Source organism: Hippopotamus amphibius, chromosome 11, assembly GCF_030028045.1.
Source record: "Hippopotamus amphibius kiboko isolate mHipAmp2 chromosome 11, mHipAmp2.hap2, whole genome shotgun sequence".
Taxonomy (NCBI): domain Eukaryota; kingdom Metazoa; phylum Chordata; class Mammalia; order Artiodactyla; family Hippopotamidae; genus Hippopotamus; species Hippopotamus amphibius.
In genome coordinates this window covers 61651669-61677134 of record NC_080196.1, presented here as the reverse complement: position 1 = coordinate 61677134, position 25466 = coordinate 61651669, and the positions used below count along the sequence as shown (strand labels likewise).

Here is a 25466-nt window from a genome sequence, read left to right as displayed (position 1 = left end):
AGTGGCCTCTGAAGATCCCATTATGGTCACCACAACTGAGCAAGTGAGGTTTAGAAGCCAACAGGCAGCAATGGCCAGTCAATTCAAAGGACTACCACAGCACCACTCCTGTAAAAGATACTTGTCGCTTTCCATCTTTTCTATCCTTTTTGCTCCCAAACACGAGAGGTGGGGCAGTAGGGATGGGGGCGGGGAGTAGGAGATATCTTAGGAGTAGACCAAGCTCCCTTTATCATCTTTTGTCCCTTAGGTCAGAGCCTGGCCAGTGTTGGAGGAAGGGAGCAGGTGACGCCTATTGGATATATGATGGGGTTCTGAACAAGCCTCAGCTCATTTATGCTTTTTTAATAATTGGAAATGATTAGCCAGCAATGAGATATGCCTGGGTTGCCACTGAGGCTGGGAAAAGGGATCTGACAGGGCCTGTCTGAAAACGGGTTGAGAAAAGGCAGAAGATTCCGTGTCTGTGCACTACGAGTTCCAACTGTTCAATGGGCTGATTTTCCTCTCTTTTCCCATCTATCTATCACGTGGAGGGAGCACGAAAATGGAATGTGTCCTTAGATGAGACAATGTGTCCTTAGATGAGATCTGTCTTCTTCTCTTGTGCACATTTTGCTTGTGTCTGCACTCCCTGGCTTTGGCCAAAAGCAAGAGACCCAGATACTGCTAGGTTGGCTGTTCTTCCCAGATGAAATCTACAGCACCAGAAAGTACAGACATAGAGGGAGGGAAGGAGAGAGGGAGGGAAGGAGGGATGGAGAGAGAACAAACGACAAAAGGGACAAGGTGTAAGGGAGAGAGCAGGTAAGAAATGCAGCAACAGGGAGAGAAAGAGGTGGGAAGAGCAGACAGAGAGAAGGGAGTAGGGGGTGGAGAAGACACGGAGAAGAGTGGAGGGAAGGGGTGAGAAAGGGGTCGGGGGAGAGGCATGGGTTTTGGGGTCAGAGCTGGAGCAGCTTCCTGCCAGGTTGCTGCCCAGCCAGCTGCCGGAACATCTGCATCCTGGTGGGGGTGTTTCCAAATGGAGCTACCTCTTCCCTGGACTTCTTCCCCCGCACACTGGTGTGCCTGCCCCCTTAGGCCCCTCCCACCGTGCTTGCTGTTTCTCTTACTAATCACCTACTCATATCCAAACAGCTAAATCAGCTCTGGATGTAGGCAAGGGTGAGCAGTTGGTGCAACCATGGGGTCAGCCCGGGGAAGAAGTGTTTGCTCTTGGACATCACAATTCCAGGCATAGGAGGAGCGGATTGGGTGCACCAATGCTGCCCTGACCTCCTCTCGAATGACTGGGTTTATGGAAAGAACATGGAAATGCATGTCAGGGTCTCGGGGGGCAGAGTTACTGTGAGCTGTGAGTCTACTTGAGTGGCAATTCCATTGTCTGTAAAATAAGGACCTGAAGTCCCATCTTGATGACTTTGGGGAAAAATATATTTTGTAAATCTCATTTTAGCATACTTTGCTACCTGACTCCTGAGTTTGGATAGAGAGGGTTCAGATAAAAGTTGGAAGCTCTCATCCTCTCCTCAATGCCTTTCTTCTTGCTGCAGCACCTCAGGCCTGTGGTGGGGTCTGACTGGAGGGGTCCCTGCAGTGGTGCTCTTCCTGGGGTGGGTGCCAGATGGTTTCAGGCATCAGGGCCAAATTTCAACCCCTGAAGGGGTTGTCCCTTAGGCCTCCCCAGCTTCTATGGTGTCCTCTTAGTCTTTTCCAGAGTCCCCCATTCCCTGGTGTCACCCTCCGGCATCCACCCCACTCTGCCTCTCAGATGACAGATAATTAATCTCTGCGAAGCTGCCATAAGACCTGGAAGGTTCTAACTGCTAATTTGATGAAAAGAGGTTCTGGTTTAGCTCTTCCCTGGGAAATCTCACATTTAAAGGCCATCCTGCTCTTTCCCCAGATGGCTGTTCTCCTGGTCCTTCCTTTTCCTCTTCTGCTTCTTTCTTTTCCCAAATCCCATGAAGACAACCTTGGGGCAGTCAGGTCAGGCTAGGCCACCTCCATGAGCTTACTTCTTACTTTTGTGGGAGTGGGAGGTGGTCTCAGGGGACCCACTTGGCTTGGCTAGTGTAGGGGGAGAGGCCAGGGTCGGGGGTGGACAACGCCCAAACCTCAGCTCCTGCTGTTGGTCAGGCCCTCTAATTTACCTTCCAGGGCTGTCACAGCCAGACTGCTTGTGAAGCCGTCCTGGGAACCCCAGACTTTCCCAACCCCTCCTGCCCTGGGGAGCCCTCCTTCCCTTGGGTGGGTTCTCTGTTCTCACTCACCCTGCCAAGACCCTCTCAGGGAGCTGTGAGGGTAGAGTTAGGACACCGCTCTCTCTACAGCTTTGCACGTTTGTGGGGATCTAAACTAAACTGAGGAAGTTCCCCACTGGTATTTCTGGCTTTTTTCAGGGTTAGGTTCACGTGGCCCCTTGAAATCACCTGTTTTCAGCCTCAGTTTTGGCTGCCTTAAAGCTCTGCACGGACCCAGAGAATTTAAATGTGTTCCGAGATGAGAATGGGACTTGGGGGCATGTCCCATTGGGGACTGGTAGGGTGTGTCTGAACATCAAGGAGGTGCCCCAGATGGTCCCTGGACAGAAGATTGACTTTGGGATTCCCTACCCCCCTGGGGAGGGGGGCGCAGTGCAGGTTGAAATGTAATTAGATGCCTCAAGTATGTTTATATGAGTTAATGGAACAGAAATCCCAAACACCAAAGTGGACCTACAGGCAGGAAGGGGCTTGCCATTTGCTGAACACCTGCTGTGTGGTCCTTGAAAACTCATCTACCTTTCACTACAGTCCTGCTAGGTAGGCGTTGTTACGCCCCTTTACAGATGAGGGCACTGGGGCTCAGGAAGATCGTGGGAACAGCCTAAGATCACACCGCAGCAAATGGCAGAGCTGGGATTTCTAGGCTGGGGTTTTAAGAGGAACTCGGCATGTTTGCATCCTGACTGCTTTGGGGAAGTGTGACGAGGGGGGCACCAGGCATTGCTTGTCCCCTGCGGCCAGTGGGCCTCTCTTACTCCCAAGACAAATTCTTGGCACTTTTCAAAGCCAGTTCCAGCCTTGGGCCTGCTGGGAAGGTCCCCTGCTTTCTGCTTCACGCCCCCTCTCCTCTCCGCCTGCCATCTCGAGCTCCTGCAGCGAGTACAGGGAGACCCAAAGAATGTCACTCTCTACGTGGAGATCCTTCCTCTGTTGGGACCAGATGCTCCTGGTTTGCTCACATGGGGCTTTCATGGAGTCACTCCCTGAGCACTCTTGCCGTGGTCCACGCTGATGGAAGAAGCTGAGTGCTGAGTGTAGCTAAGCCACGGGTGCTTCTCTCGGGCTCCCGTTTGCCAGGCTCTGACCTGAACTAGCATGGTCTGGAGGCTGGACAGAAAGCCTCCCTCTGCCTGCAGGTGCTTAGCTGGATCTTGACTGAAGACAACGGAGTACAGACGATGGCCAATCACCCACATGGCCTCATGCTGCCATCGACAGGCCTGCTCTCCGTCCCACATCCCCATCCTCAGCACCAGCCAGCTTCTGGTGTTCCTTCCTTTCCCCTCAGCTGTGTGCACCAAGCTTCCTAGGGCGTGGTGCTGGTGCGTAAACGGAGTCACACTCACCATAGCTGCTTGCTGACACTCGCAAACATCCTTTCACCAAGACACTCAGCTTCCCAGACAGCACTTCATAATACATACTTTCCTGTAAATCTGGCGAGTGGCCTCACCCACCAGGCACCGCTGTCACTACTGTCAGGCACCCCTGCTTCCTCTAGGCACAGGTGCCTCTCTGTTCAGTTGCCCGTGGCCTCCTTCAACTCTGCTGTCCCATGCACCCCTGTGATCTGCCTCTGGGCACCTCTGCTGCTGTGGCCGCCTCCTCCATGGCCCAGGTGACCCTAGGGACCAAAGCTGTGTGGAGTCAACATGTCAGAGGAGGCCTCCCTGCCCCTCTGTGTGCTTTTTTTTTTTTTTTAAATTTATTATTTTTTGGGGGGTACACCAAGTTCAATCATCTGTTTTTTTTACACATATTCCCATATTCCCTCCCTCCTTCGACTCCCCCCCCCTCCCTTGAGTCCCCCCCACCCTCCCTGTCCCAGTCCTCTAAGGCATCTTCCATCCTCGAGTTGAACTCCCTTTGTTATACAACAACTTCCCACTGGCTATCTATTTTACAGTTGGTAGTATATATATGTCTGTGCTACTCTCTCGCTTCGTCTCAGCTTCCCCTTCACCCACCGCCCCCCCAAACCTCGAGTTCTCCAGTCCATTCTCTGCATCTGCGTCCTTGTTCTTGTTTTGTCACTGAGTTCATCAGTACCATTTTTAGATTCCGTATATGTGAGTTAGCATACAATATCTGTCTTTCTCTTTCTGACTTACTTCACTCTGTATGACAGACTCTAGGTCTATCCACCTCATGACATATAGCTCCATCTCATCCCTTTTTATAGCTGAGTAATATTCCTCTGTGTGCTTTTGATGGGGGTCACAGGTAGAAGCCTGTGCTGTGATACCTGGCAGCCTTTTTGGTGAAGTGGCATTTTCCAGATTTTACTTGTAGCCACTTTTCCCCTTGGATCTGAGGCATGGCTGGACCAGGAGGGGCGTGTGAGTAAGGAGGACCATGCTGTTCTCAGCGTGATCGCTAACTGTGATTGCTCTCTTCCTGGGCCAGGCTTGGCTTCCTGACTCCTGCTTATTTGAAGGGGGTTCTCTGCTGGGAAGCTGCTTAGCCGTTCGTGAAACAGATGCTGGATGGGTTCGCCCCTCCTGGTTTCCAGACCTCTCTTGATCCCAGCAAGCTGAAATGGGGACCATGACACCCTGACCCCACCTGCCTCTTTATCATCTCCTCTGTGCTCTTTCTGTCTCCAGACCTCCAGCGTGCCCTTTCCCCTGCCTGGAACAAGTACAGATGCTCGCCCGTGTTGTGATGTCGTGGTAACTTCTCTCTTCTCCAACCAGCTAAACCTACTTCTTCTTCAGGGCCCAGGTGAGTCCCCACCGCCTCGGGAAGACTCCCTTGAGGAGTCAGCCCTGCCCCATAGCTCCCTCTGTTTGACCCCTACAGCCCTTAGTCCAAACTACCCACATAGTCATGTGACCACTTTACCTCTGCTATATAAGGGATATTTGTGTCCACCCACCAAAATTCCTATATTGAAACCTAATCTCCCATGTGATGGTGTTTGGAGGTGGAACCTTTGAGAGGAGATTAGGTCATGGGGGTGGAGCCCTGGTAAGTGGAATTAGTACCCGTATAAAAGAGGCCCCAGAGAGCTTCTTGCTCCTTCCGCCACGTACAAACACAGCAAGGAGATGGCTGTCTATGAACCAGGAAGCAGGGTCTTAGCAGACACTGTGTTTACCAGTGCCTTGATCCTGGATTTCCAGCCTCCAGACTTTGGGCAGTACATTTCTGTTGTTCATAAGCCACTCAGATAATGGTACTTTGTTACAAAGGCATGAGCAGACTAAGACAACCTCCAAGCAGTTCTCTACCTGGTGTCACTTTTCTCAGTCTAGAGAGGGTGCCCCTTGAGGTCTTGGAGTACATGCATTTTGCTTCTCTTGTTTCTTGCAAAACACTCACTGCTTGGCTAGGGCTCAGCCAACCTTTGCTGCCTGATTGAGTAAAAGTGGGGACATGGCTGATGTGGGCCTGGGAGGCTCTGACAATCCCTTTCTCTGTGCTGCCCTAAAAGCCTGACTTGGTTAATTAAGATGCACTAAGATGTCTGGGGAACTGGCATCTTCTGTTAGCAAATCACACTCTGTTCAGTCCTGCACTTGTCCCCCAAGCCACCTGGTTGGCAGCCCTGAAAGCAAAAGTGCCGGCATGTCCCTTCCAGGTGTTGCCTCTGCACCTCTAAGGAGGAAGATTTAGTTGTATGGATTTTGGCAAAGGTTTAAAACCCACAATAAATAACAAAAATATTCAGCCTACCATTCTGCATATTTTATAACTCAGTCTAATAAAGAAATAATCCAAGATGGCACCTGCTAAGAAAACTTAGTTTATTGAAATATGACTGTAATATAGAAAAGATGGCTAATGCACTAGGCTGCAAGATATTAATGCTCTACACTTCAGCTGGTGTGTTTAAAAGAAGTCTCTCATGTATTTTATTTTATTTTATTAGGAGCCATATCATTAGCTTTTAAAGACATTGTGAGTGAGAGAGAGAAGAAAAGAGATTTGAACTATTAAAAAAAAAACAAAAACCTCAGCAACTCAAACTGCCTTTCTCTACAGATGAAACAAACAAACCAAAAAAAAAAAAAAGGAGATTTTTTTTTCATAAACATTTTTTTTTCCTGGCTGGGATATTAGGACACTATATTAAATTCCCCCAAAAGGAGGCCCTAGAACTATTTACATAATAATATCTCCACTGTGGTTGTGACAGATGGGCTTCACTGACGCAGACATACTGTTAGGGGCTTAGCAATAGATTAAAAAAAACCACCACAATACTGTGTAACATAATAAAAGTGTATTGTAATGTACATCATAACTTGTGGCCAAGGTTAAATTTGCAGTCAGAGTATGAAAGTCGTATTCCATTATACAAAATAGATGTTACAAGGAAAAGCATTAAAGATGAGTTGACTCAACCATTTATTTTTAGTTTATATTTTATTCTATTTTCCTTGGGCTTGCTTATGCAATATTTTTTTTAATCATATGAAATGACATCGTTATGTACCCCCTACCTACCCCCACCTCAGAGTGAGGGGCAGCCTGGGATCTACAGACTTTCTTAGTTTTGTAGATTCATGTTTCAGGGGGCCCTGAGACTGAGCTCTGCTGGAAAATGGCTGTTTGTGGTTTCCTTTCTTTTGTTTTATTCAAAGCTTCTTACTGGAGCTGAGATTAGCAGTGGCCCCTGACGGTGGCCTCCTTTGGCTTATGTGGAATCTTTGGAGACAAGCTGTAGTTCCAGAGCAACGTGGCCATAAAGAGATGACATGGATATGAGAGCAGAGACCAGTGGGAGTCACCCCATGGAGGATGGACTGCGAATGCCTTCCTGGGCAACCCCATCTTTCTCATCTGGAACTTGACCATTGGCTTCATCCCAAAGGTCCTACCCTCCTGAACTTACCCTCTACCCCACCAGCATACGTGCCAAGGCATTGGGTGAAGGGGGAGGTTCTCTCTTTACCTTGGGAGGAAATTATGGGGTGGGATATCTGCTGAAGACATTCCGTCCTCATCTACTGTCTTAAGTCTCCAGCTGCCTTTCAGTGCCAACAGAAAAAAAATATAATTTCATGAATCACAAAATAATAGAATTTTGGAGCTAGAACAAGACATTTGTACAAAAAAATCCTCCATTTGCCTCGTTTTTTAATCTGTAAAATGGGAACCCATTAGTTCCTATTTCATGGGGGTGGTTATGAAGTTTTAATGAAAGAAAAGTGCTGAGCACATAGTAAGTACTCATGTTAGGTGTTTCATTTAATGATTATAAATATTATTATCTCACTTAGAGATGATCTTCTGGAGACTAAAAAGGGCAATTGAAGAACTGTGTGTTTTCCCCTTTTTGAACTGTCTCTCTCCCTGGGTCTCTTTTTCAGGCCAGAAGTTAATTCATCCATTCCTTCCTTCCTTTTTCCTTTCCTCCCTTCCTCTCTTCCTCCCTCCCTCCCTCCCTTCCTCCCTTCCTTCCGTCTCCCCTCCATCCCTTCCTTCCTTCCTCCCTTCCTTCCTCCCTTCATTCCTTTCAGCATTGGTTTATTCTACCCTCTTTCTTTCTGCAGGTCCAATATTATCCATTATTTGAGCCTGCACTGAAATCTCCTCTCCTCCCTGGATTAGCTGTTTACTCCTCCATCTTGACAAGCCCTGGCCTCCTCCGAAACGACAGTGACTTGTATCTACTCATCCATTTGGTACCAATTTGCAGGTGGAAGTTAGAGAGAATGTAATGGCAGCTCCTGGGAGGAAGATCTCTGAAAAACCAGAGATATTTTGCAAGGAGGGAGATCTATGTTACCAAAAGTTTGAAACAGTGCCTGCGGGCCTTTGTGGGGATGCTAAAGGGTAGATTGCAGCATTCAAAGAGGCCAGAATTGCAAGTAGTCAAAGAGATCAACCAGTCCAGGTCTCACCTTTAAAATATGAGGATAGAGGAAGCTGAGGCTCAGGTGGACAGGACGCTGCTCTGCTAAGCGTCCCACAGCCAGTAAAGCTGGTTCCAAGCATCAGCTGGTGGTCAGTTCCCCTTCCCACCACCATGGCACAGAGGCTGTGTCAGCTGTGGAAATTAACTAGAACACTAAACTCCAAGATGAAAAGCTGTCCATTGTTGTCTTGAGGTTTTTTATTGTTTGTTTGTTTTTTTTTTGTCTTGAGTTGAGATTAAGTTTTTGCTTATCAATGAGTGGTCTTCTAACTATTATATATTTGATGAGGGCAAGACAATATTAACTGCTTCTATGTGCACAGTACATGCACTACACAGGAAGACAAATTTTACCAACAGGTGGTCAGTTACTATTTGTTGATCCAACTTAATTGGTTCTAAATTAGTCTGAGTATCTTCACTTTGGTCAGAGCCAGCAACCTCTTAAAGGACATTGGAGATGCAGACATTGGAGATGCAAACATAGAGAATGGACTTGCAGACACAGGGAGGGAAGGGGAGGCTGGGAAGAATTGAGAGAGTAGCACTGACATACATACACTACCATGTGTAAAATAGACAGCTAGGAGGAAGCTGCTGCATAACACAGGGAGATCAGCTTGGTGCTTTGTGATGACCTAGAGGGATGGGATGGGGAGGGTAGGAGGGAGGCTCAAGAGGGAGGGGATATATGTATACATATAGCTGATTAACTTTATTGTACAGCAGAAACTAACACAACATTGTAAAGCAATTATAATCCAATAAAGATATATTAAAAAAAATGGAGATTTGGTAGAGAACACGCATAGCCTCTCAGAACTCCATGACAGCATGGAGAATGTTAAGGCATGACTTTAACTACGGGTCCTCCCTCTGGGGCCGGGCCAGGATTTGCAGGAGGACAGAAGCACTAGAGAGATGCTCTGCCCAGGCGGTGGGCCTGGCTCAGGGAATTCAACAGGGCTTGCTCAGCTGGGAATGCTGAGTGTATCTGACCAGCAACCCTGGGAGGTCAGGGAAGCTGACTGCTAGGAACAACTCTGGGCAGAAAACAAGCACCATCCTCTTGAAAGACTCTGTCCTGAATTCTTATTGCTGTATCTAATGGGACCTCAAACCCAATCTGAGCATACGGCTACCTGCATGGAGTTATTTGAAGAGTCTTGGAAATTTGAAGAGGATGATCCACACCAGTATTGTTGAAGAGAAATATGATGTGAGCCACAAACATAATGTGAAATTTACTAGTAGACATATTAAAAAAGTAAAAAGAAGCAGGTGAAGTTAGTGTTATGAATGTATTTTAATTTAATTCACTACCTCTAAAATATTCCAATTTCAACATATCGTCATTATAAGAAATTATTAATAAGATGTTTTACATCCTTTTCTTCATAATAAGTTTTGGAAATTTTGTGTTTATTTATATTTAAATTATATATCAATTGGATGGGAAGTTGTGTACCGAGTTTCAGTTTTGCAAGATGAATAAGTTCTAGAGACTGGTTGCACAACAGTGTGAATATACTTAATAAGGAACTATACAATAAAATGATTAAGATGGTAATTTTTGTGTGCTTTACCATAATTTTGAAAAGCGAAGCAGATTTATTTACATTCATATGGAAAAAAGTTTAAAACGTGGTTAAGTAAATATTGAATAAAAACAATAATAGTTTAAAAAATAAAGTATATATCAATTGGACTCAGCTACCATATTGGATAGAATGGGTCTGCACAACCTTTTTCTTCTGAAATTCTGCCAGCTGGGCCAGCAGAGGGGAGTGGATTAAGGAATCATTCCTGTTCTAACTCACACTCCCTTTGAAGTGTTCATCTTTTTTTTTTTTTTAAAGGCACATTCACTGTGCTAAATTAGCCTTTATTTATTTATTTTTTATTTTTTTAAAAATTTTATTTATTTATTATTTTTTTGAGGGTACACCAAGTTCAATCATCTGTTTTTATACACATATCCCCATATTCCCTCCCTCCCTCGAGTCCCCCCCATCCTCCCCATCCCATTTCTCTAAGGCACCTTCCATCCTCGAGTTGAACTCCCTTTGTTATACAACAACTTCCCACTGGCTATCTATTTTACAGTTGGTAGTATATATATGTCTGTGCTACTCTCTCGCTTCGTCTCAGCTTCCCCTTCACCCCCCACCCTCTCCCAAACCTTGAGTTCTCCAGTCCATTCTCTGCATCTGCGTCCTTATTCTTGTCACTGAGTTCATCAGTACCATTTTTAGATTCCGTATATGTGTTAGCATACAATATTTGTCTTTCACTTTCTGACTTACTTCACTCTGTATGACAGACTCTAGGTCTATCCACCTCATTACATATAGCTCCATCTCATCCCTTTTTATAGCTGAGTAATATTCCATTGTATACATATGCCACATCTTCTTTATCCATTCATTTGTTGATGGGCATTTCGGTTACTTCCATGTCCTGGCTATTGTAAATAGTGCTGCAATAAACATTATGGTACAAGTTTCTTTTGGGATTATGGTTTTCTTTGGGTATCTGCCCAGTAGTGGGATTACTGGATCATATGGTAGTTCTATTTGTAGTTTTTTAAGGAACCTCCAAACTGTTTTCCATAGTGGCTGTACCAACTTACATTCCCATCAACAGTGCAGGTGAAGTGTTCATCTTTTAACACTAGTTTCAATAGCGTTAACAAGAGTGATCAAGTTTCTAAACCTCTTTCCTATGTGGCTGGAGTAGAAATATGACCAAGGATCCAGGGGTTTCGGAGATCAAGGACAGTTAGAAGGTAGATTGAGGGTCATCACCTGGAGGACCCTGGGTGAGAACAAACAGTTGATATGAGGATGTGAGTGGCATCAAGGTAACGCCCAGGCCACGTGCGGTAGTGAAAAGAGTGTAGGATCTGTAGGATCAGGACTGGCTGGCTGGATGCCTGCGCCTGCCTACATGACTTTAGAGTAAATCACGAATCTTCCCGAATCTCACCTTCCTTAATCTGTTACGTGGGGGTAACAAGCTGTTTCCTGGTTTCCTCAGAGGGGAATTGTCGGGCTCCAATTATATGATTCACAGAAGTGGCTTGGAGCAAACACTAAAGTCCGCAGCTCAGGTAAATTGCGAGCCATCCAATTGTGAGTTTTCCAGCAGGGCTGCTACAGTTAATTCAACAGAAGAGGGATTTTTTAAGGGTCTGGCCTAAGGCAAAGATTATAGCAAGGGAGGAGATGTCAAAGAGGGAAGCACAGCTGCAATCTCCTGCCTCAGTTGGAGAGAAAAAACCCAGCTAGAAATGATTAGAAGACAGAATATAATTCTCCCAAAGTGGTTTGCACAGACAGTCTGAGGGGAGACAGGAGAGAGGGTGTGATATGGGCAGGGGGGCCTGGGGGGGTCAGCTGTGGGGTGGGGAGATGCCCCAGGCAGGTTGCAGAGTCTGAAGGGGCAGAGCAGGAGAGGAGAGAGCGTTCCTGGTGGAGGGCACAGCACAGACAAAAGCCAGAGTGGAAATGAGAGGCCACACCCTGGGGGCAATGAGAAACCTCCTGGTTAGGACAGAAGTGAGGGGCAGAAAGGGGTGGCCATGGGTCCTTTCCTTGCCAGCACCCTTCCCTATGCATGAGATGTCAGGCAGAGACCAAATGTCTGATGCCCAAGTCTTCTGTCTTGCCCTGAAAGTGGGTCACCCACTGCAGAGGAGAGCAGCCCACTTGAGATGAATGTGAAATACGACCACAGCCATGGCGGGGATGCTCAGATAATCACCAGGAAGGCTGTGAGCAGCTCAGAGAAAAGGGGCTCTGATCTCAGACCATCTCTCTGCTGCACATGCTGGTGCCAGGAATAAAACTGGACAGAGGCTCCGCAGGAAACAAAATTGTCAGATAGTTCCAAAGATTCCAGGGACTTCTGGCTTTGGGGCCAGTTCTTTATTATCAGTTTACTATTTAATATCAGTTTTTTGATATTAGAGTGTTTTCCATCATGAATCTACACAGTTATATATACACACGCAATTCAGGCTCCACCTGTAAGCACTGGAGGTGCCCCTCAGTCCCTCAGCAGACACACAGATGTCCTCTCTCAACATGCATGCACACACATGCACACACACACGTGTGCACACACATGCACACACAAGCCTTGGGAACATGGAGGACACAACGGCTTTAACTGGAGAGCAGTGAATGAATGAAAACTCAGGGCAGAGCTGACGTGTAAGACTGTTAATCAGACACCCAACAGGTAGCTATAGAAATGACACCAGGGGCACCCTTGTCCCCTCTTCTTTCCTCTCCTGTCAATTTCCTATCAGCTCTAATATCCTTCAAGCTTTGGGGTCCTTGCTTGCCTGTCACTTTTCTTTCCATTCTTAGGCACACCTATTTCCAGAGTTGGGTTGGGCTAGGAATGTGGATATTGGAAAATGTCAAATTACCTTCGTAATTTGCTTTGGTTTTTTGTGTGGAGACAGGATGTTTCAAAAAGTTCCCTCTGCACCAGGAGCCCTCTCACCCTGATCATACTATTTCCAGCTCCTTCTCTGAACTACTCTTGCCCTAAGAAGAGGAACCGCTCTATCTGGATTTGAATGATGGGCTATTTTCTAGCATTCTTTTATTAGGCAGAAAATTCAGGCTGGAGCCATTTTCCTCTTTCTTATGTGTTCCTTATATTAATATTTAGTGCAGACCTGGGTCCAACTTAATAAGCGCAGAATGGATAGAAGGATGGATAAACACAAGATTCTTAGTTTACAAAATCATTCCATTTGCCAGTCAAATCTTGATCTTAAATCCTGCTCCAAGGATCTGAAATGAAGCTTTATTTTTGTCCAGAGGTCTAACACCAGCCAAAGAATGAAAAACCCAATTCCAGACAAATTCTTAGTCCCAGCCCTGACTCCCACTGCTGAGGTCATAGGTAGCCTAAACCGTAAGTACTGCCATAGGTTAACTGAAATGACCCATCAAAGGCAGCCCGGTGCAAGAATGGCCCCAACAGCACTGGAAAAATCAAGTTGACAGAATACCTGATTAATTCAGGAGCAAAACATTGCACCATTGTCTGCTATTCTCCAGCTCCTGGCCATTGGAGCTCTGCTTTGCTCACGGTGATGCAGAGTAATTTCCCCAAGAGTAAGGATTGAAGTCCCCCAGCTTTAAAGTCAGAATTGGGTTCCAGGGATTTCTCCAGCCTTGGAGCTAAATTTTACCTCCAAAATTAGAGTCTGGAGAGCTCGCACCAAAGTAGAAGGGCTATATAGACCACAAGGGTCCCAGTGACTGTGGCGCTATGACCAATCTTCAGGAAGGGAAACTAGCATATGTGTGTACTGTCCAGGTGCCAAATATTGTGCCAGTCATTCTCAGGTGCATTATTTTTCCTAACTGTGACAACAACCTCATGTTTGAAGATTATTTTAGACAGGACTGAGGCTCCATGAGGTAAGCAGGTCACTGAGTGCTCCACAGATTGGGCTGTCGAACTCCCAAACCTGACATCTTGGCCCCACACTCGTGGACAGACTTTGGATGGAGAAGAGTGGAATGGATTAATTAACACAGAATACGGTGGGAAGCACAGGGGCGGATTAGGATGGCATTAGACTTCATTCCCACATTTCCCCTTTCCTTCTCCCCAAGACCATCTGATAAGTTCCTCCTGTGCTCAAGTGGGACAGTGCAGTGGGCAGAGCCTCTCCAGAGGATGTGTAATTCAACGGAGGTGAGTGGATTGGAACGGAAATATCTCCAGTGGTAGAATGTCAGGCACCTAATGGCCAGTGAGAGGACAGCTGGAGGCGGGTGGCTCGGTCCTGAGGACTTCAGAGCCTGAGCATAAGGCAATTTGCTCCTGGTAGCTCCTCCCTCTTCCAGACCCACTTCCCTCTGCCTTTTCCTGTCTGGCTCCTTTGCTTTCTCTTTCTTTTCAGGACTCTGAGTTGCTAGGCAACTCTGGTCAGGAGCTGAGGTTCTCACTGTGGCGAGCAGTCTCCACGCAAGGCTGGGGAGTTGATGGAACCCATGATTACAGGTGTCTGTGCAGAGAGGAAGAGGACAGCACTTGCCACTCCCCCCACCCCCCCACAGCCTCCCAGAGACAGAGGAAGTGAGAGGTCTGGGTGAGGAAAGCAAAACTTTGCTCAGGCCACTTGCCACCTCCCCTCCCTGTTCTCTTGCTCCCTTTTCCCACCAGCAGGACTTTCTTCCACATGGGCCCCAGAATCCTGGTGTTCCTGGTGTCCTAGAGCCTTACTGAGACCACAGTGATCTGGACCACCCAGGCCCTTAACACCTCGCCTAGAGCTCCCTCAGCTGTTCCCCCATGATAGGCGTGTGCTCACGTAGGCAGACCTTCAAGGCTTAACTTTGCCAAGTGTAAAGGCCCTGGAGGGGGAAGGGGAGAGCAGGGCCCCTCAGTACCTGCAGTCTGGAGAGGTGAGAGCTATATCAGTCTCTGCTGTGCTCTGGTGATGCAGGGGAAGGGATGTGTCTCTTCATGGTTGGCCTGAGCTGCCCCTGGAATACAGAGGGGCAGTGGCAGTGCTGGAATTGAGCATGAGGTGAAGCTCAGTGGACAGCCTAAAGACACACTTGCTGCTTCACTGGTACCAGCTTAATGGTCTACTGAGTTCGTATCCTGGGCCAGGTACCACCCATTCTCAGTGCTGGGGATTCCACAAGCTAGGAAACATTCAGTCTCTGACCTCACAGAGCTAACACTTCTATCGGACGAGGACGCCAGCAAACAACAAACGAATAATGCTACTTCGGATGGTGTTTCTTCACAGTTCCCTTCCAGAGGAACTGTCCTGCTCAGAACTGGAGGTGGGGGGCGGGGGCTGGGGGGCTGGGTTTCTTTCCAGCAGTTTGCCCCCTGGAACATCCGGACCCATCACTGTGGCATTTCCCAGAAGAGCGCTGGGTAGTCCTGGTGGCAGAGGTGCTCCTAAATGTGCGTGTGTCCTCCAGGGACCCCCGTTGTGTGGCAGAGCCTTGAGGAGGTGAGGAGCAGGGCTGATGGCAATGCCCAGGCTAAACCAGCCTCCTGAATGAAAGTTGAAGCTGTCATTCTAACGCGGCTCCGGGGAAGCACGTGATCTAGACCTGGCCAATCAGAGCTCAGTGATTAGGTAAGGAAGGGCACCTGGTCTAAGGTTAGCCAATCAGAGCCCAGTCCTGCACTCTGGGTAGGAGGAGTTCTTTTTTCTGCAGGAGTTGCCAAGCCCTGGTCCACCGTGGGCCATCCTTGCTCTCCTTGAGGGGGACTCAGCCCACGCAGAGGAAATCAGAGCCAGGCAGAGAAGGGAGACAGCTGAGCCTGAGGCCGGTGCACCTTTGGATCTTTGGGTTTCATAAGCCAGTATATTCCGTTTTATTTTATTATTTTATTTTATTATCTTATTTTATTAATGCTTAAGCCAGTTTGCATGGGTTTTTTACTACCTGGCTCAGTAAGATTTCTCTACCCACATTATGTCATCACTGTTCCCTTCCCTGCATCCCTTTGCTGCCCGAGTGTCCAGGGTTGTCCTCCAGACTGAGGAACCTTTCCTTAGTCCAGACTCCAAGTTTCAACACAGGGACCACTTGTTCCCTCTTCTCTCTGGCAAAACACCTGTGTTCTGCTCCATCTCTTCAGGGCCTTGCCACCTGCCATGGTTTATATGATTAAGTGATAGTAGGCTATTGATGGCTAAAAATTACTCTGGCCGTCAGTAATCCTGAGTATCACTTTCACGACTGTACTGCAGTCCTTCATGCCATAATCCGTGGACCTGGATACCTAATGTTGGAGGTTCAGGCTGCAGGGAGGTGGTTTCATAGGATGCTCCTCCTAGCGACTCTGAAGTTCCTTGGCTGGAGGTTCAGTTTCTCTGCCTGTGTCCATGGCTGAGGGCCAGCTACCTTGGCTTGCAGTAAAGTGCCAGGGCCTCTACCACTGTGAGGAGGTCACGTCCTTCTCAAAGAAGGAGGGAGAAAGGTTCAGAAGGGAAAGCTTTTGGAAACAGGCATTGGATGAACTTCTGAGTCCTAGAGTGGCCTGGACTAGTCAGTGACCTTGCAGGGCGTCATTCTTTTCCTTTATAAAATGTGAGCTGACCCCCACGTCCTCTTCCAGCATTTACATCTTGCTTGTAACTCTAAGTGACCTGTGGGCCTTTGTGTTTTAGAGTGAAAGTGTCCTCATAGGAGTGTGAGGCATATTTAAATGGATACTTTCCACAGTTCACTCACATTTCATAATTCACTCATAGTTTTCTTGCTCCTTTCCACTGGTTTCAGTTTCATTTTGTGACTTAGTCGTGTTCATTCCATGCAGGGCAGTGAGGGGGAAGTGTAAGGAGTGTAGCCCCAGCAGTTAGGACCGGATGGGTTCCAGTCCCAAAGTGGCCGCTATCCAGATAGTCGAGACCTTGAAAGATCTACCTACTACTCTTCATCTGTGTTCTTATTTGTAAAATGGGAATAAGACCATTTTGCTTTGCTCCCAGGTTGTGGCTTACGTGGCACATTAAATGCAAATAAAATGAAGAGATAGAAGCTGTGTAAAAATACCAGGGAGCTCTTGTCTCTTGGCTTGGAGGAGGCCAAGGTGCAACTTTCTTCGCTTATCTTGCATCTAGGTTCATCCTACCCCAGCTGCCTCTCCCACGCCACCCACGTTTGACGTCAAGGAGATTAAAGTCACGTACCTGAGCTGTATTTGGGGGGAAGCCAGTGCTATCTGTCATCAGCTCCCTGAACTTGTCCCCAGAAAAGGTCGATGATGATGTCGCCAAGGCAGAAGGTGGCTGGACGTGTCTAAGGTTACAGTGGTATCGACCATTCAGAAGAGACAGACCCGTATGGAGGTGGTACCTCTGCCTCTGCCCTGATCATCATCAAAGTCTTCAAGGAACCACCCAGAGACAAAAGAAGCAGAAAATATTAAGCTCAGTGGAAATATCACTTTTGATGACACTGTCAACATTGCCTGACAGATGCAGCACTAATCTTTAGCCAGAGAACTCTCTGAAGCCATTAAAGAGATCCTGGGGACTGCACAGTCTGTGGGTCACAGTGTTGATGGTCGCCTTCAATGACATCCTACATGACATCAACAGTGTTACAGCAGAATGCCCACCTAGTTAAGAACAGAAAGGAAAATGTGTCGATAAAGAATCATTTGACAATTAGAAAAAAAAACAATAAAAAAAGAAAAAAATACCAGGGGAAAGTGTTACAATTTGGTAATACTCATTGGAAAACAGGGGTTTGTCTTATGACACATCCAGGAAGCAGGTGGTGCAAAACACTCTCTGACAATGTGTAGTGAGATGGGGGCTCATAGAGGGAAGGATATCAGCCCAGCTTCACACAGCAAGTCCCTGGACTGAGGTGCCGTCTGTGGGCAGAGAAGGAGGCCCTCCTACTGGTGTCCGGTTCGCTTACTCTCCCAATTTCCAGGATAGAGATTTGAATCAGATACAAGGCAAATGCTTAGGCAAGGAAAAAGTGTTTCGCCAGCTTGCTCCACAGGGAAAGAGAGTCCGTGATATAATATGAAGCTGAAAATACAGTGCCTCAGGAAAGAACCATCAGCCGCTGCCTGTCTTGGGGTGGGTGTGGGGGGCCTCCTCCAGGAAGACGGGAGTTGAAATGAGAACAGGACGTGGTTGCTGCTGTGTTGTACTGCTGAGCACAGACGCTCTGGGCTGGGATTTGGAATCCGTGTCACAGGAAAGTGGTCCTGTTGGAAAAGTTGGTTTAGCAATGCTGTCCTGCTGGGGTCTGTGGAACATCCTGACACAGTCCAGGGCTTGAACAGGGGCCAAGGATTTATCCAGAAACAGCAAGCCCTGTACAAAGACGACCCTGGATTTAGAACAGATGAAAGGTACTTTGAGGGAGTTCAAAGAACGGGCACATGCTCCCCGATGGCTTCTTGCTGGATATTTTGAGAGGTGACTGGGGCATGCTTTCCCTCCCAGCTTCTCCCAGGGGACTTTTCCAACAAGGTTTCTCTCCATTAGTATATTCCAGAGCTCACGGGCTCGGAAGTCTTAATATGGAAATTCTTGCTGCGGTGGGAACAGGCCTCTCCCAGTTGGGGTTTGCTAAAGTCATTATTCTGATGATGTAAATGGTGATGATTCATTGGCACTAATGAGGGAGGTGGTGGAAGTAATGAGGCCGACCTGATTGGGTGACAAGGAAGATGGAGCTTGTGGGCACATGGTGAGGATGGCGATTCTGATGGCGGTGACAGTAGCAGGGAGCTCGGTTTTAGAAATGTGTGGAGAAATCCAGGGGACAAACCTTAACTTGAGCTTTACTGTCTTGTCTGGGAAAGTGGATTATTGGCCAAAAAAAAAAAAATCTACCTCTGGGAAAGGGGAAAAAATATCTTTTTCTGTGGTCTGTTCTGTCTAACCAAACACTTGGTGTCAGTTCTACCAAGTATACTACAACATGGCAGCAGCTTTCTGGTGGGCCCAGGGCAGTGTGCATTGAGAAACAAACCCAAGTTGACATTAGTGGCCACGAACAAACCAGTGCCTTCCCAAATGTTAATTAAACTCCCAAAGGGTTAATACAAGAAGCCAGTCATCCTCATTTTCCTTCTCTGAACGGTGTCTAGAGAGGAAGGATGTGAAAAGTCAGTCATCAAATGCTTCTTCAAGATCTGAGACAATCCCACTGCCTTCAAAGAGCATTTCATGTGAGGCTGCACTTGCAATAAGTCCTCTACTCCGCTATTTCCACCCTCAAGTCCCAGCATCCTTGCTTTTCCAAGTCACTGGGTCCACTTGGTGAGATGGCAGCATTAAGGCAAAGGAAACGAGGTCTGACTCCTGCTCATGGCTCTGATGGCACCCCCAAGAGCAAGGGACAAGTTAAGGTCTCCTAAGGCTAGTGAAAGCAGAAGGGGGGTGTGACATGAGTTCCAGGTAATCCCAACTTCATTAAAAGAAAAACGATGTATCACATTTACTCAGTTACCATCAAGTAAAGAGAGGTACTGGCAGCATCACTCAATTTTGGTGAGATTGTGACACATGAGAAGCTTGATTTCAGAGTTCCCAGCCTTATTTTCCTTTAATTTTTTTCTTCTCTGTGGATGTCCTCACCCACGGACCCCTGCCTCAGTTGTGCACAATTACCCCTCCAGTTCAGAGACAAAAATCCGAGGAACACATTCTGTGATATTAGGACAGAATGACAATAGTGCTGCCGCCGGTTCTGTCACACTGTGAACATGTGCTCCCTTCCCAGGGAACTTTCTCTTTAATGAAAGAACCTGGAGACGGAAGTGCTTACCCCTTGAGGGGGTCTGAAAGGATAGATTCGCACAGAGAAGGCCCTTTGCCCTGCAAACCACACCACGAAGGCAGCGCCATGTGCCAGGGCTGTGGCAATGATGGCTTCATGGAGTGGAGGGCTCTGCGCTTTGGGACTGTGGTTCTTAGCTTGCCTCCCTATTGACTGGGGGAATGAAGGTAGCAATGTCCTGCTGACGTGTTCGCTGATAAAGAGAGCCCACCTTTTCCTAGCAAGTGGTTTCTTCCTGAGCAAAGTGTGGGCTCAGAGCTGTCAGTTTCTTCACTGGTCCTCTTGTTTTATTAGCTCTTGTTTTTCAGTGAGTGAAACTTTTCTGCATGCTGGGTAGCTAGAGGCGTAAGTGAAAGGAATTATGCAGAAGGAAACAAAGTTCAGACTATAAAAGGATAAAAAGGATTTGCCTTGCTGGTTCTCTTAGGTCAGGAAGTTCTTAAGAAGACGCGTTAGCACACATACGTTTGGAACTAAGGAGTACAGTGATAATGGAACTCCAATTCCTCCACTTGTTCATTTATATAACAATTATACATGGATTAATTTTTATAAGGTCAAAGGATTTAGGACTGAAAGTGTTCAGAGAGGAGAGCTGTGAGGCAGCAAAAAAGGAAAGGAAGTATAAGTAAGTTCCAGTTATCAATTGTTGTGTGACAAATCTCCCTGAAACTTAACCACTTAAAATATAGCAATTATTTTATTTTTTTCATCTCTGAAAGTTCAGCAATTGATTAGGCTCAGCCAGGCAGTTCTTTTTCTCTCTTTCTTTCTTTTTTTATTTTATAAATTTATTTATTTATTTATTTATATTTATTTTTGGCTGCATTGGGTCTTCATTGCTGTGTGCAGGCTTTCTCTAGTTGTAGAGAGCGGGGCTACTCTTCGTTGTGGTGCGCGGGCTTCTCATTGCGATGGCTTCTCTCACTGTGGAGCACCAGCTCTAGGCGTGCGAGCTTCAGTAGTTGTGGCTCCTGGACTCTAGAGCACAGTCTCAGTAGTTGTGGTGCACAGGCTTAGTTGCTCTGCGGCACTTGGGATCCTCCTGGACCAGGGATCGAACCCTGCATTGACAGGCAGACTCCCAACCACTGCACCACCTAGGAAGCCCCAGCCAGGCAGTTCATGTTAAGGGTCTCTCAGGTATTTGCAGGCAGATAGTTGTGGGGAGGGGCTGGAGTCATCATAAAGGTTTTCTCACTTGCACGCTGCTGGTTGTTGCTGCTGTTGACTAGAACTTCAGCCGAGGCTCTTAGCCAGGTGATCGCCTACACTTGGACTCTCCATGTAGCTTGGGCTTCCTCACAGAATGGCAGCTGGTTTCCAAAAAAAGAGCATCTCAAGAAAATTGGGTGGAAGCACTGTCCCCTTGTATGTCTTGGCTTCGCGAGTAACATAGTATCACTTTTGCTGTAGTCACAGGCTGACTCAGATTCCAGGGCAGGGAACATGACTTGCCTCTTCATTGGAGGAATGTCAGTGCCAACTGTAAGAAGGGCACATGGGATAGGAGAACTTGTTGCAGCCATCTTGGGAAAGGTAGGTAAATCCAGGTGTGAGTGGTCTTGAATGAAACCTTGCTGAAGAACTGATACTAAGTAATGAAAACTAATCTGAAATAATTAGTCAGCAATACTTGGAAGCATATGATCAAATGGTTGATTGTGTACCATGAATAATTATGGCTAAAAGAGGGAGTCAATGCAGACTTCATGGAAGAAGTAGGACTTTGAGCTGACTTTGAATCCTGTGTAGGGTCCATTTGGTTATGCTTAGTTTATAGTCATTTTTCACCAACACAGAAAAGAAGTGATAATAAACAAAATTATAGTTATTGGTAATTCCTCCCATTACCAATGAGATAATTAGCTAGCATTTCCAGGTGCGTCTCCCCCAGTTTTTTTCCCTGAGGATGTGTTACAAATTTGCAATCCTACTAACTTTGTTTTTACTTAAAATATTTTGTGAATGTTTTCTTAAACTATTAAATATTTTTCTAAAATATAATGTTGAGTAGCTGCAGAGCATTCTATCATGTGAATACGCTGTGATTTACTTTATTTATTTACTTATTTATTTATTGGCTGAGTTGGGTCTTTGTTGCTGCGCACGGCTATCTCTAGTTGCGGGCGAGTGGGGGCTACTCTTCGTTTTTCAGTGCGCAGGCTTCTCATTGCGGTGGCTTCTCTTGTTGTGGAGCATGGGCTCTAGACACGCCAGCTTCAGTAGTTGTGGCATGTGGGCTTAATAGTTGTGGCTCACAGGTTCTAGAGCACAGGCTCAGTAGTTGTGGCACACAGGCTTAGTTGCTCTGTGGCATATGGGATCTTCCTGGACCGAGGCTCAAACTTGTGTCTCCTGAATTGGCAGGCGGATTCTTTTTTTTTTTTTAAGTCTATATTCCATTTTTTTCATTTTATTTATTTATTATTTTTTTGGGGGGTACACCAAGTTCAATCATCTGTTTTTATACACATGTCCCCTTATTCCCTCCCTCCCTCGACTCCCCCCCACCCGTCCAGTCCCCGTCCTCTAAGGCATCATCCATCCTCGAGTTGAACTCCCTTTGTTATACAGAAACTTCCCACTGGCTATCTATTTTACAGTTGGTAGTATATATATGTCTATGCTACTCTCTCACTTTGTCTCAGCTTCCCCTTCACCCCCCGCCCTCTCGCAAACCTCGAGTTCTCCAGTCCATTCTCTGCATCTGCGTCCTTGTTCTTGTCTCGTCACTGAGTTCATCAGTACCATTTTTAGATTCCGTATATATGAGTTAGCATACAATATTTGTCTTTCTCTTTCTGACTTACTTCACTCTGTATGACAGACTCTAGGTCTATCCACCTCATTACATATAGCTCCATCTCATTCCTTCTTACAGCTGAGTAATATTCCATTGTATATATATGCCACATCTTCTTTATCCATTCATTTGCTGATGGGCATTTAGGTTGCTTCCGTGTACTGGCTCTTGTAAATAGTGCTGCAATAAACATTATGGTATATGTTTCTTTTCGGATTATGGTTTTCTTTGTGTATATGCCCAGTAGTGGGATTACTGGATCACATGGATGGTGGTCTATTTGTAGTTTTTTAAGGAACCTCCAAACTGTTTTCCATAGTGGCTGTACCAACTTACATGCCCACCAACAGTGCAAGAGAGTTCCCTTTTCTCCACACCCTCTCCAACATTTGTTGTTTCCAGATTTTGTGATGATGGCCATTCTGATCGGTGTGAGGTGACACCTCATTGTGGCTTTGACTTGCATTTCTCTGATGATTAGTGATGTTGAGCATCTTTTCATGTGTTTGTTGGCCATCTGTATGTCTTCTTTGGAGAAATGTCTATTTAGGTCTTCCGCCCATCTGTGGATTGGGTTATTTGCTTTTTTGGTATTAAGCTGCATGAGCTGCTTGTATATTTTGGAGTGGCAGGCAGATTCTTAACCGCTGTGCCACCAGGGAAGTCCCTGCTATGATTTAGTTTTAAATCATTTACTGTTGGAAATTTAAGCTCTTGCATTTTTTTTTTCTATTGCATAAAACACTGTTGAAAATCTTTATGCAGAAATCTTGGTGCTCATATATGATTATTCTCTTAGGAGTAATTCCTAAAGGCAGAATTACTGATCAAAAGTTATCCATATTTTAAAAACCTTTTATATATCTTGTCATAGTGGCTCCTAGGACAGGTCATGCTGGATGCCTGTCCCACCAGGGTGAGTCCCTCTTTATTTGCAGGTTTGCCAATATTGATTGTTACTGGCTGCAAAGGAGAGTTTCCTATTTGAGAGACCGAAGTGGAACTTCGGGCTTTACTCCGATTTTGTCTTATTATTAGAAGGGTAGCATTTTCTCATATATTTCTTTATCATCCGAGTTTTTTTAAAAGTGATTTGCTAGTTTAAATTTGTTGCCTATTTTTTTTCCATTGGTATTTTCCTCCTATAGATTAGTAACTCTTTAGAAATTATTACCCTTTGTTTAGTGTATGTGATGCTTTTTTCTCATTTGATCTTTTTGTTTTCCAGGTTTGTTTGTGATGTGTTTTTTAGATATAGGTTTAGGGAGGTTTTTCAGCTATTGTGTGGTCAAATCTAGTAATCTTTTTATTTACATATATTTTCTTTTGTTCTTATGTGTGGGACTCATTACAATAATAACATTAATTTTACCTTGTTTTCCCTTTGTGTTCACACACATACCCACACGCACGCACATACATAAAACACTGAATTCTCTAATAAATCTGAGATATATCTTAACTATATCTTAAGATACATGCTGAGGAGGGGTCTCCTAGAGTTGGTTTCCCAAATATTTACCCAGATCTAGGATGACAGAATTTAGATCAGTAGAGGGAGAAGCCAGCACCCTTAAAGGGAGAAATTGTGTGATTCTGGCTGAAGCAGAAGCGGGGTTGTGGGGGTTGTGTGGGGGGCAGAGCTGCAAGGATAATTGCGCTTACCTTCTGGAAGGCCTGGGATGCCAGGCAAAGGGAGGTGCCCTGTAGGCATTAAGAACCATTGCAGGTTGGGGAATAGGGAAATTATTTTTTCTGTTCCTGAACATCTCTTGAGGATTTGCGAGGAGTCAGATACTCTGGTAAATAATACACAATATTTCATTTAATCCTCACCACTGCGTACAAGGCAGGTACTATTATTATCATCATTTTATAGATGAGATGATTGAGGCTTAGAAAATGGTAGGGCTGGAACTGAATCCAACTCTGGCTATTTCCAAAGCTCTGTGTTCAACCACTGTGCTTATTCATTTCTCAATATAATTAACATAAGAGTTTCAGAAAGGGCATCTGGAAACATTGTACAGGTTAGAAGGGAATGCGGAAGGATTGAGGTCGGGAGCTTCTGAAATACCGGAGGATGCAGTGATGAGGGCCTGTGCTGAGGCGAGGTTGGGGATGGACAATGATGGTGCAGAGGGAGGAGGAGAAGCTGGGAGCAAGCGATGGAGGAAGCGGGAGGGGAGCTTGCTGGGTTTAGTATCCTTCAGTTTTGGCTTTTATTCTACATATTTGATGGGGCTCTTTCCCAGGGTCTTCCCATCAACTGATCTTAGCAGTTATCACTCTCCTGAGACTTAAACAGAAATTTCCAAGGACCAAACTTTCTTGTGTAGAAATTGAGAACAGGACCCAAATTATTTTTTTCCCCATCCTTCCAGATCCTCCAAGGAAGCCAGTGTGTGTAAAGCAAGATTATCCTCAATTGATGGAGGTGTATCTTCATCCCTTCAATGAATATCAATGAAGCGTAGAGTCTGCTTCGAGGAACCCAAAGACACGTTAAAACAGAGCCTGCTCGCATGGAGGTGAGAGCTGAGCAGAAGTACATAAATGTCACATGAAATGGAAAGTTACAAATCCCCCCAAAGGGGCATAGTTAGTGGGTTATAGGAGGTCTAAAAAGAGAGAATTATTCTTTTTGGGAGGGCCAGGAGCAGATAGAATCATGAACTAATAACTAGCTTCTAAGTCAGGGTCGTGCTGAGCTTGCTAGAAGGAACAGATAAGAATCTTGTGTAATGAGAACTTTCCTTCTTTGTTTGCCTGAGACCAGCCCTCCTACAGGCACGGGTGACTCCTTTGGCATTTGTCCTTCCTTCCCTAGCCGTTGAAGTGGTTCACTCTTCAATCACGGTCCTGTCATGCCATAAATACAGTAATAGAAGCAGCTCAGTTGTTTAAGATGTTCTAAGAAAGAGGACAAAAGCAGACAAATAAGAAATAAATTGCAGCTCAGTCCTTAGAACATGCATCTTCATCAAAAGAATTACAGAAAGGATGCTGCTTTTCTTCTCCACCCAGGCACAAACTGAAGTCCTAACTCTATTTCAGAGTTTTCACGAATAACTCAAACTGCATAGATCACCCACAGCCCTTATATTTATAACCCCAATTTGGTCTTGTGGTTCTTGGTAATGAAGCAGTCATAAATAGGCTTAGGTCTGCAAGAGCTCCCTGCGAGAGTCTCCTTTGCCTCACCC

At 46.0% G+C, this 25466-nt stretch overlaps 1 pseudogene; it reads left to right on the top strand.

Annotated features, from left to right (window-relative positions):
• Window positions 1-17273, top strand: part of LOC130830913 (uncharacterized) — a 109258-nt pseudogene extending 91985 nt beyond the window's left edge.
• The last annotated feature ends 8193 nt before the right edge of the window (window positions 17274-25466 follow it).